Here is a 10,176-nt window from a genome sequence, read left to right as displayed (position 1 = left end):
GTGTACGCATTTATACATTTATTTATTTATTTTGTTGTTATTTATTTATCTGCAAACAGCTGCGTGCACAGCAGCTACCACAATATAAAAGTCACGCGGCAACTTGCCGTGGCAAACAGATAGCGACAAGCTACCAACCAACCAACCACCCACCTCCCATCCAGTTGCAACATGCAAAATCAGTGTAAAATATTTGTGCTTCTGCTTATACTTGGCTGCGTGCTGCGGCAGTTTCAGTGCAACAGTCAAGTGGCAGCATCAGTGGATGAACACAGCTTGCAACGCCTTTGGGCAGCTGCGCTGCAGTCCATCAATGCAGCAGAGCTGCAGCGACGCAACAACAACAGCCACAACAACAACAACTACAATGTGCAGCGCATTAACAGCAAGCGGCAACGTTGGCGTGGCAATAGCAAATTGCTGCAGCCAAGCATTGAACACATTGCTTCTAGTTATATAGACGAGTGACTTTAAATATAATTTCAAATAGTTAAAATTTTTTTTTTAATTTTTTTCCACTGCTTAATCTTCAATTTAATGCTTGTTAGCTGCCTTAAGCTTTGCATTTAGCCAAGACCACAACCATTGCTACAGTTTGCCAAAGCAAGCAGCTTTTGTACGGCTACTAGTTTTATATTAGCTTAACTTTTAGTTTTTAAGCCATTTTTTTGCACTAAAAAATTTTAAAATAAATATGTTGTAAACCTGACAACTCTACAACGATTTATGAATTATACTTTCAGGATTTATAATGATTTAGCGACTAACAATATGTTACAATAATTCAGTTATATAAATTAAAATAAGTTACACGAATATTTCAACACTACATAACTTACAATAATAAAGAAAATAAACTATAAATATAAATTGCAGAATTTTAGCTTTGATAATTATTCTATAATTTTAATATAGCCTTAAGTATTTTATTAGTATAAATATATTAATTGTTTACTACCATTTACTATTTTTGTATAAATACTATATAAATAAACTATGAATGTAAATTGCATAATTTTAGCTTAATATAAATTCTATAATTATTTACTACCATTTACTATATTTTTTTTATTAATAATTTGTAACACTCGTGAAAGTCAATTAATAAACTCAAATTGTTGTAGCCACGTCATCGTTCATTTATTTACGTCACTCTCGCGGCCACTTCTGTCTATCTAGTCTATCAGTCTATCAACTTTTGCCTGCATACAAACATATTATTTATAGCTATTATTATTTTTATTACTTAGCCAACGCCACACGCTTTGATTTGTTTATCCGTCTGTCTGCTGCTTAAATTCAGTGAAATGTTTAAATTTAAATTTGAATCATATTTAATTTTTATATCAAATTGTTTTTTGATTGATTACTCAGGCGAAGCGAGCGTGAGGGCAACTTTGAGTTCACATTGGCGGCGCTTTGTTTGTTTTTATTTAAACAATAATTTGCAGCCAACGAGCTTAGCCATTGCTCAGCATAAACAAATCGCAACGCCAAATTGCAATTGTCAGGCCTTGACTCAAAGGGGCGTATGCGTAATCAGAGCAAATAAATTTTTAATTATGAGGCAATGGGTAAAGGTAATTATAGACGCTGAAAAAAATCTGTGCTGTGGCCATAACATAATAGAATTCGATTTTTGCTGCCATGTAGGCAAATTAAAGAAAAAAAAAATAACGATAAGCAAAAGTAAAAGGGCAGCAAAATAGAATAAATTTAAATAGTAATCAAATAAAGTTTGCTAAACAAATGGGAGTAAATAAATTACAATAATTTTTAATTTTAATCGAACGTTTGTTATAAATCAAATAAAAAATAGCTGCAATAGGCTGAGGCTGAAAATGTTGTAAAAATTGTTTGTGGAATTGCCAAATTCAGAAGTGGCAGCAATTTTCGCTTGTTGTTGTCAAAGTTGAGACAAGTGCAACAACAGCAACAAGACAACTCTAAGCAAACAAGCAGAGCAGAACGACAACAAGGTCGACACCGACATGCATATATATATATGTATATATATCTATGTTTGTATTTATTAATAGAGCTTCATGCCACAGGCCATGTCACACCAACAATTTAACAGTTAATTATGTTGGCTTCAAGCCACTTGTGTACACAACAACAACAACAACAACAACAAAATCATATTTTAGCCGCTGTATTAGCCAAACAAGCTGACAAGTGCTTGTAATGCGCTTCAGACGCGCGCGCTTTTAATTAAATGACTTTGTTATTAACAAAAACTCGAGCCAAGCCACACTCACTCCCATTTCAATTGCCACTTCAACTCTATTAAGTATTTAAGTAAATGTTTATTTCTTGGTTTATAGTTTGTATATGTCTGCGCTGATCAGCCATAGCCATAGTCGTAACTGTAACTGAGACACATGCAAACGAGTTGCGCCCATTTTTTTTCTTTTTGCTTTTTGCTGTGCTCCAAACTTGTCTTTTTATTTTTTATGTGGAAATCGTGCGAGTGGTTTACGCAGTTTGTCATAAGGATATGAAGATCGGAGCAGATAAGCAGTTTATAGAATGCGCTAAGCTTAAAGATTTACGCACATGCGTTGGCTACAGTTGATTTTTTTTTATTCTGGCCTGAATGCAATAAGTTTTTGTTTCTTGTTTGTTTGTGTTTGTTAATCATAAATGGAAAATTAGCAAAATAAATATATAAGTAAAATAATTATTAAAAATTTTCTTACAAGAGAAAAATTTTAATTAATGTAACTACTTTTTTCTGCTTTAATGTGCTCGTTTACTTTTAAAAATATAAATAAATTCAATTTAAATTAGTAGGAGTAGATTACTACTACTTATTTACCAGTGCTAATCTATTTCTACTGCCAAACTCAAATTGAGTGCTACTAATTGCATACTACTATTACTACTACTACTACTACTACTACTACTACTACTACTACTACTACTACTACTACTATTTGTAAGTCTCGACTAAAACTTCTACAGCTGCTACTATTTGTACTACTACTATTTGTAAGTCTCGACTAAAACTTCTACAGCTGCTACTATTTGTACTACTATTTGTAAGTCTACAACTAAAACTTCTACAAATGCTACTATTTGAACATGTATTAATCCAATACTAAACTTATACTACTATTTGTACGTCAACTACTAAATTCACTCAAATTTAGTGCTACTAATTGCATACTAATACTACTACTACTATTACTACAACTAATACTACTACAACAAATACTACTACTACAACTAACACTACTACTACTACTACTACAACTAATATTACTACTACTACTACTACAACTAATACTACTACTACAACTAACACTACTACTACTACTACTACAACTAATACTACTACTACAACTAACACTACTACTACTACAACTAATACTACTACTACTACTACTAATACAACTACTTCTACTACTACTACTACTACTATTTGTAACTCTCAACTAAAACTTCTACAGTTGCTACTATTTGAACATATACTACTTAATTCAATACTAAACTTATACTACTATTTGTGCGTCTACTACTAAAGCTTCTCCGTAAAACTACATACTACCAAATTGAAATGAAAACGAAAACTTTTGCCTGCAGTTCATGCAGTTCACTCGCAGATCTCGTCCAGCTGCGCGTGTTCGTGCATCACGATGACAACACTCATTAAGCTAATGGATAATAAGCAATTGTGGAAAAACAATAAATTAATATACTTATAAATTTGAAAGCAACTTGCCGCCGCCGCCGACGCCGACGCCGACGCTGCTGCGCAATCAGCCAAATGGCAAATCAACTTTTACAAAGTCTCAAAACTGCAGCTGCATATTGCAGCTCATTTGCATTAATGGTCAAGATAAACTAAACTGATCTAAATTAAAAGCGAATACTCCACAACTGAAAACAACTAACGCTGATTGCGCTAACAGCAGCAAAAATGTTTCCTCATGTTGCAGTCGGCGGCGGGCGGTCAAGCGTTTATCGAGAATTTGGCAAATGGCGTGAAGGAAATGGAAAATTGCAAGTGAAATAATTTGACTTGTTAGTGTTTAATTGAAAACTAATTGAGCTGAAATAGAAATGCCTGCCACAAAACTGGACAAGTGCGTGGCAAGTGGCCGACATGGCCTGTCGTTGGCCACAGTCGGGAGTCGGGTCTAAGACCGAGAGAGTCTGAGTCACAAATCACATCTCAAAGCAACAGCCACAGCCACAGCCACAGCAACTTATCAACAATGACAACTTTTCACCAGGAAACCAAAAAAATAAAACTCAAATTAAACAAAAAACCAAGCATGGCAAAGATAATGAAAATAAAATACAAAATACACACGCAGCAGCATTTTAAAGTTTTTTTCAGCCAATCAACAAAGTGTCCAATTTCCAATTGCACATTTCACATTTATGAAATTTTGTTGCTGTTGCTGCAACGCTCTCATTAATGTGTAGTTGCATTTCCTGCCACATGCCACAAGAATATCGACAATCGAAATCGATATCAGAGGCACCGGCTGCTATCACAGATTTTGCATCTCAGAGATTTTTATCTGCTTGCAAATTGTGCGCAGCTTATTAGCAACAATTTTGCGCAAATAAACAAAAGAAAGTGTTAGCGCTATAAACAATTTTTTTGTTCAATTATAAGCCCAACATAAATACGTAACGCTTGGGCTGCAAATTTAGCTCAAGTTGATAAATTTTCTATGCACTACACACTTAAGTTAGTTTATAACGGTATATGCATGTTTTATTTTTGTGTAAATAATTAGGTTATGACTGTGATAAGCTGCATAATAATTTCTATACCCTACAATGTTTGCTATTACGGGTATATTGATTGTGTATTACATTTAAATGATTGTAAATATTACAAACTAAGAAGAAGTTTGTTTTATATACTATAATTATATACTACAATTATCAACGGGTATATACACAGTCGAGTGCATCGAACATTTCGCTCTGCTCTTATGCAGTTCACAACAGTTTGCTAAAAGCCCAGTTAGATAATCTACATTAAATACAAAGTTAAAATATGAAGTAATCTCAAAACGCAAACAGAAAATCGTAAAGCAAATTAACGTCATTGTGAAAATAAAAAACAAAATCAAAAGCAAAAGTCATGTCATCTCTATATAAGGCAGACGCCTCAAGCTCATTCAATTCAGTTGCAACGAGATGAGGCGGCGACATTTATTATTTAGCGTCTTGCTGCTATTCGCGCTGCTTGCGACGCTGACGAACGCAGCGCCCTATGTCCAATACGATTCCAATATATCCGAGTTCATGGGCGAGGCGTCGGACTATGGCAACGAGCCGGAGCAGGCGGATATACCCGATTATTTAATCAATGTGGATGATCATACCAAAGAGCCGTATCCCTGGTGGTGGTAGCAGAGCCACTAGTGACTAGTCTTAGTCAAATATAATTTATTTGTAAATATTATAAATAGCAAATTAATAAATATATCAAAGCGTTTCTCATATCCAACTATTCATCTTGGCTAATTAACACAAATCGTTGCAAGACGAGACCAACTCGGCCTATCGAGCCAGCGGCTAAGTGTATAAGATTGTCAGGCGTATATTGTACGACTGATTTAAGATAATTAACTTGTCGCGCCAGCAGCCGGGCCAAGCAGCTTGCCGACGACTGTGCAGCAATCAGCGGCATGTAAGCTGTGGCAAGTGTCTAGGGCGCTGGCAAATGAATGTTAAATGCATGTCCAACGATCGAGAAAATAAACCAGCGAGTAATGAAAGATAATAGCAAATGACAACAACAAGGAGCTAGTTAGGCATGCGTTGAAACAAAAAATAAACTTAGTAGCTGTAGTCAGTTGAACTTGAATGAGAAGTAGCGAATTTAATCGCTAAAATAAGTAAAAATAAGTTGAAATAGTAACGAGTAACGAAATCAAACAAAAGAATTAATTAGACCTAAAAAAGCACAAATAAATATTAACAAAAAATTAGGAGAAAGCAGAGCCAAACAAAACTTAAAACAGCGGAAGCGCCCCCAAAAAAAAAAAAGTCAGTTGAAGCTGCAGCTGAGGCTTGGGGGGGGGGCGTGCATGGATTTCCCCTAGAGTGCAACGCCTAGCAACCAAAACTATGGCAGAGGGGGTGTGTGTGTGTGCAAAGCGACAAATGCAATCAAATTAGCTGCAAACAGCAGCGACAGCCGCAGTGGCAATAGCAAATGCGAGCGACAAGTTTGAAATGACACAACCACCAATTGCCACAAAAATTACGAGCTCTGGTGTCTGTGGCAATAAAAAAGACAGTTGCATTGGCTCGGCCAGCTCAGACTACCCCCGCTCACCCACCCATTCAAGTAGCTCCAAATGTGTGTAGCTAAAGTTGGATGTGACCGTTCATTAGCATTCGGCATGCGCTCATTCATTTATTCGTTTATTCGTTTAATCAGCAGTCGGAGTCGCATTTTGCATTCACATCTGAGCAGGAAATCTAATTTGGCTCTTGTTACTGCAAGTAGTCGCCGTCGTCGTCGTTCAACAATGCTGACTCTTGTTGTTGTTGTTGTTGCAACTTTAAACAGGCAAGCAAATGAACAGACAAATAAATCAAAGCATTGAAACAAATAAAACCAACTAGCAATTTCAACAAATAAATGAAATGAAATGAAATACAAAAAAGCAAAGAAAAAACCTCGACAGACATGTCACGGCCATTGACATTGAACTTGCGCCAACAGCCGCAGTCGCAGTCGCAGTCGCAGTCAGCAGACAGTGTGGCAGGTAGACAGTTGAATGGTTGCATGCGTTTGCTTGTGGAGGCGGCGGCGACGGCGACGGCGGGTGTGGACTGCTGCAACAGTCAGACCAAAATTTATGCGGAAAACTTTGAGTGCTCTGCCCATTTAGAGTTAGATAAGTAGATAGCCCCAAAAAAACGAGCAACTAATAATTACAACAGTGAACGCGCGCTTAAGACAACTTATATATATGAAAAATATTCAAGTAATTAATTTTAGCAAAATTAAGTTGCACATTTAACTTGAATTTTATTTTACTTAATTTTGCCATGCACTTTTTATTAGAAATTTGCAATAAATTTAAATAATTTACAACTAAATTTTAGCAACAAATGGCAGCAACATTTATAAATGACAGTTAACAGTTTTTGTTGCTGCCGCAATTAAAGTTTGTTCATTCATTGCTAACGATCAGCTACTGTAGCTAGATAAGCAGCATGTATGTGTGTGTGTGTGTGTGCTTTTTTTTATATAGAAAGACCACCCCTCATTAAATTGAGTTTTCATGGATGCGAGTTTTGAATTTCGTATTTGCGGATTTTACCAGCCGGATTGAAAAAAAAGCGACAAACGTTTTTGGTGGAATTTATATTAAAGCGAAGATAATGTTGCACTTGCTGTTGTTGTTTTCAATATAAAAACAAAACAAAAAACTTGTTTCACTTATTGAGAAAATTGTGCACATTGAGAGTGAAAGAGAGAGAGGAGGGGGCAGCTACAACTTGTTGCAACGCAGACAAGCGTTGAAATACAAATCATAAATTATACATAAGTGCACAAAATGATACATAAATTCAGCGTGCAACATGTGGCAAGCGGCAATGTCTGCAGCTTGTCTGCAGGCCCCTCGCTCTCGAGTTGACCCGCGCAACTTGCAGCCAACAATGTTGCGACTCCTGTTGTTGTTGTTGTTGTTGTTGTTGCTGCTGCACTTGCTTGTTGCAGCTACCGCGTTTTGACGCTGTCAATACATTGGTAATTAATTATCTGTGTTTAGGCATTCGCTTGTTCAAGTCCACAAAATCATAATTTATTAATAGAAATTAATTAAAAATAAAATAAACTACAAATGTTGCAATAGCGTTAGCGTTTATCGAAACCGCGTTTTCAACTTAATTAATGAAACGCACAGCGTGCAACAGACAGACAGCGTGACGCCAAATATGGCAAGTTCTTAAATAATTAAGTTGCTACAACAAGCAGCAAAGGCAAAAAGCCAAGCGAAGTAAAGTTACTAAATTTTAATTAAGCTTGCCACATATGCATGCCGCACGCACTTGCGCAGCGCACTGCGATTTCCGCTTTAACGCGCCTGCATGCAACGCAACGCCGAGTTGCATTTACTTATGACCGAACATTTCAAACATTTGCGTGCGTTTGTCATAAATTATGAGTGTTGCGGTTTGCCTGTGGTGTGCCCCCGAAAGTGGTAATGAGCCCCATGCAACTGCAACGAAGCAAAGCCATCAGCTACTAACTGCACCACTACATACATGCATTTTATTTATATTTATGCAAAGTCTCTCCCAGCTCTGAAATCAGCATTAATCGCGCACTCGGCAATGTTTACGCTGATCACAACGCGTTCCACTGACAGCTGCCACAGATTGGCTGTGCGTAGGCCTGGGCCGCTGGCCAGCTGAGGCTGCGGCTGCACCTGCTTGGGCGACCAACAGCCGTGCCACAGATTTAATATTAAAAGCTACTTGCAACACTATTACAATTTGTTGTTTGCCGCAACTAGCGCAAACCAATAAACAACAATTGCCCTTAAAAATACAACAACAACAATAAACAAAACCAATTATTTTGTTATTGTTTTGCCTTTTCTTATTTTGGCAAGCTTCAATAAAGGTTACGCTAGAAATGATTATTAGAAACAATTGTCCAACAAGTTGCTATGCTGCTCGAATACTCTATATATATATAATAATATGCTGCTTACCTTATGTACTGCGATTATAGATTAAAGAGATTTCCTTTGCGCTTTGCCTAAAAAGAAAAACATAAGTAATTAAATAGACTAAAGATAGATTTTCACCTTGCGCGGCTTGAGTTGCGCTAGACACAAGTGTCAAGTAATACACATATAAAAGAAATAAATAAGATGGATATCTATATTTGCTAACTATAATTGAGACACAACATTGATATGGCTCTTTAAATAGATTATATCGAAAAAAAATAGAGTAGTGTATGCTTTTAAATTCATCGTTAATAAACATGAGAGTAATAGAGCTATATTTTAATGTAAAATTCCGAGAGTATACAATACTAAGAGTATCAATAATATTAATAAGCACTGTACTTGTTGAATTAGCAAGACGAAATTGTAGAATAGAAAAATATTTAAATATTTTATAAAATAATAATTTTAATATAAAATCGAGAAAAGCAAAAGTAATTTATTTAATGCATTTTTAATCAAAAAGAATATAAAAATATTTAGAATTTCTGTTTTATTATTATTAAAAATATTTTATAAAATATTTAATATAATTTTATACAATTTTTATTGATTATTTTTAATATTTTAAAAACTTGATGTCAATCTGTTCAAGAGCAAGCAGATTTTCATTTTTTTTCTTCCATTTTTAAAAAAGAGAAAATAATATCTCACTAAAATTTACTTAATAAATTAAGTCTTAAATTTCAGTATAGAATCCATGCAAGACGCATGTAATTTAATTTTTAAAATGTTTATGAAGACATTAGGCTTCATATCTAGTAAATAATTTTGATTAATTTTGTAGTAAAATAATGTTGAATAATTAAAAATTAAAAGGCAATCTAACATGTTTGAATTTTCAAATTTAGGCAATACACAATATGTCAAAAAATTGACAAAAATATATATTAAATATTTTAGTTACTTTTGTGCACTTTTATTTTTTTTTGCTTGTAAGGAAACTCGAATTTAAGTTAAGACAAACCTACAAAAGTGAGAGAGTATTAATAATAATAAATAGCTTAGGTAAGGGGCAATTGCAGCAATAGGCGGAAACTATGGACTACGCATTGTTGACCCTCGCTGCGTATAATATGAATCATAGATACGAGTCGAGTCTATCGAAACTTAAGTTCAGTTGGTTAGGGCTGCGGCTGCGGCTGCGACTGAGGCCAATTAAAAAAGTAGCGAAAGGCGGCGTCGGCGCTTGGGCCCTGGCCCGTTGGCTTGTTGGCCGGGGCGGGGCGGGGCTTGATTAAAAGCAAATTCATTAAACGGAACTGCGCGCAAGCCAAAGAGCTAAGCCGACGACGCCACAGGCAGCGGCCTAACATGCGTGAAAATCAATCATGGAAGACAATGAAGCCGAACAGGCGAAGCTCGAGCCGAAGCTCGAGCCGAAGTTTGCAGACGAAGTAGACAAGCCGAAGCCTGTAACGAGACAAAGGTGCGCGCACGCGTA

This window comes from Drosophila busckii, chromosome X (assembly GCF_011750605.1).
Source record: "Drosophila busckii strain San Diego stock center, stock number 13000-0081.31 chromosome X, ASM1175060v1, whole genome shotgun sequence".
In the NCBI taxonomy this organism is placed as follows: Eukaryota; Metazoa; Arthropoda; class Insecta; order Diptera; family Drosophilidae; genus Drosophila; species Drosophila busckii.
Note: the sequence above shows the minus strand (reverse complement) of the source record.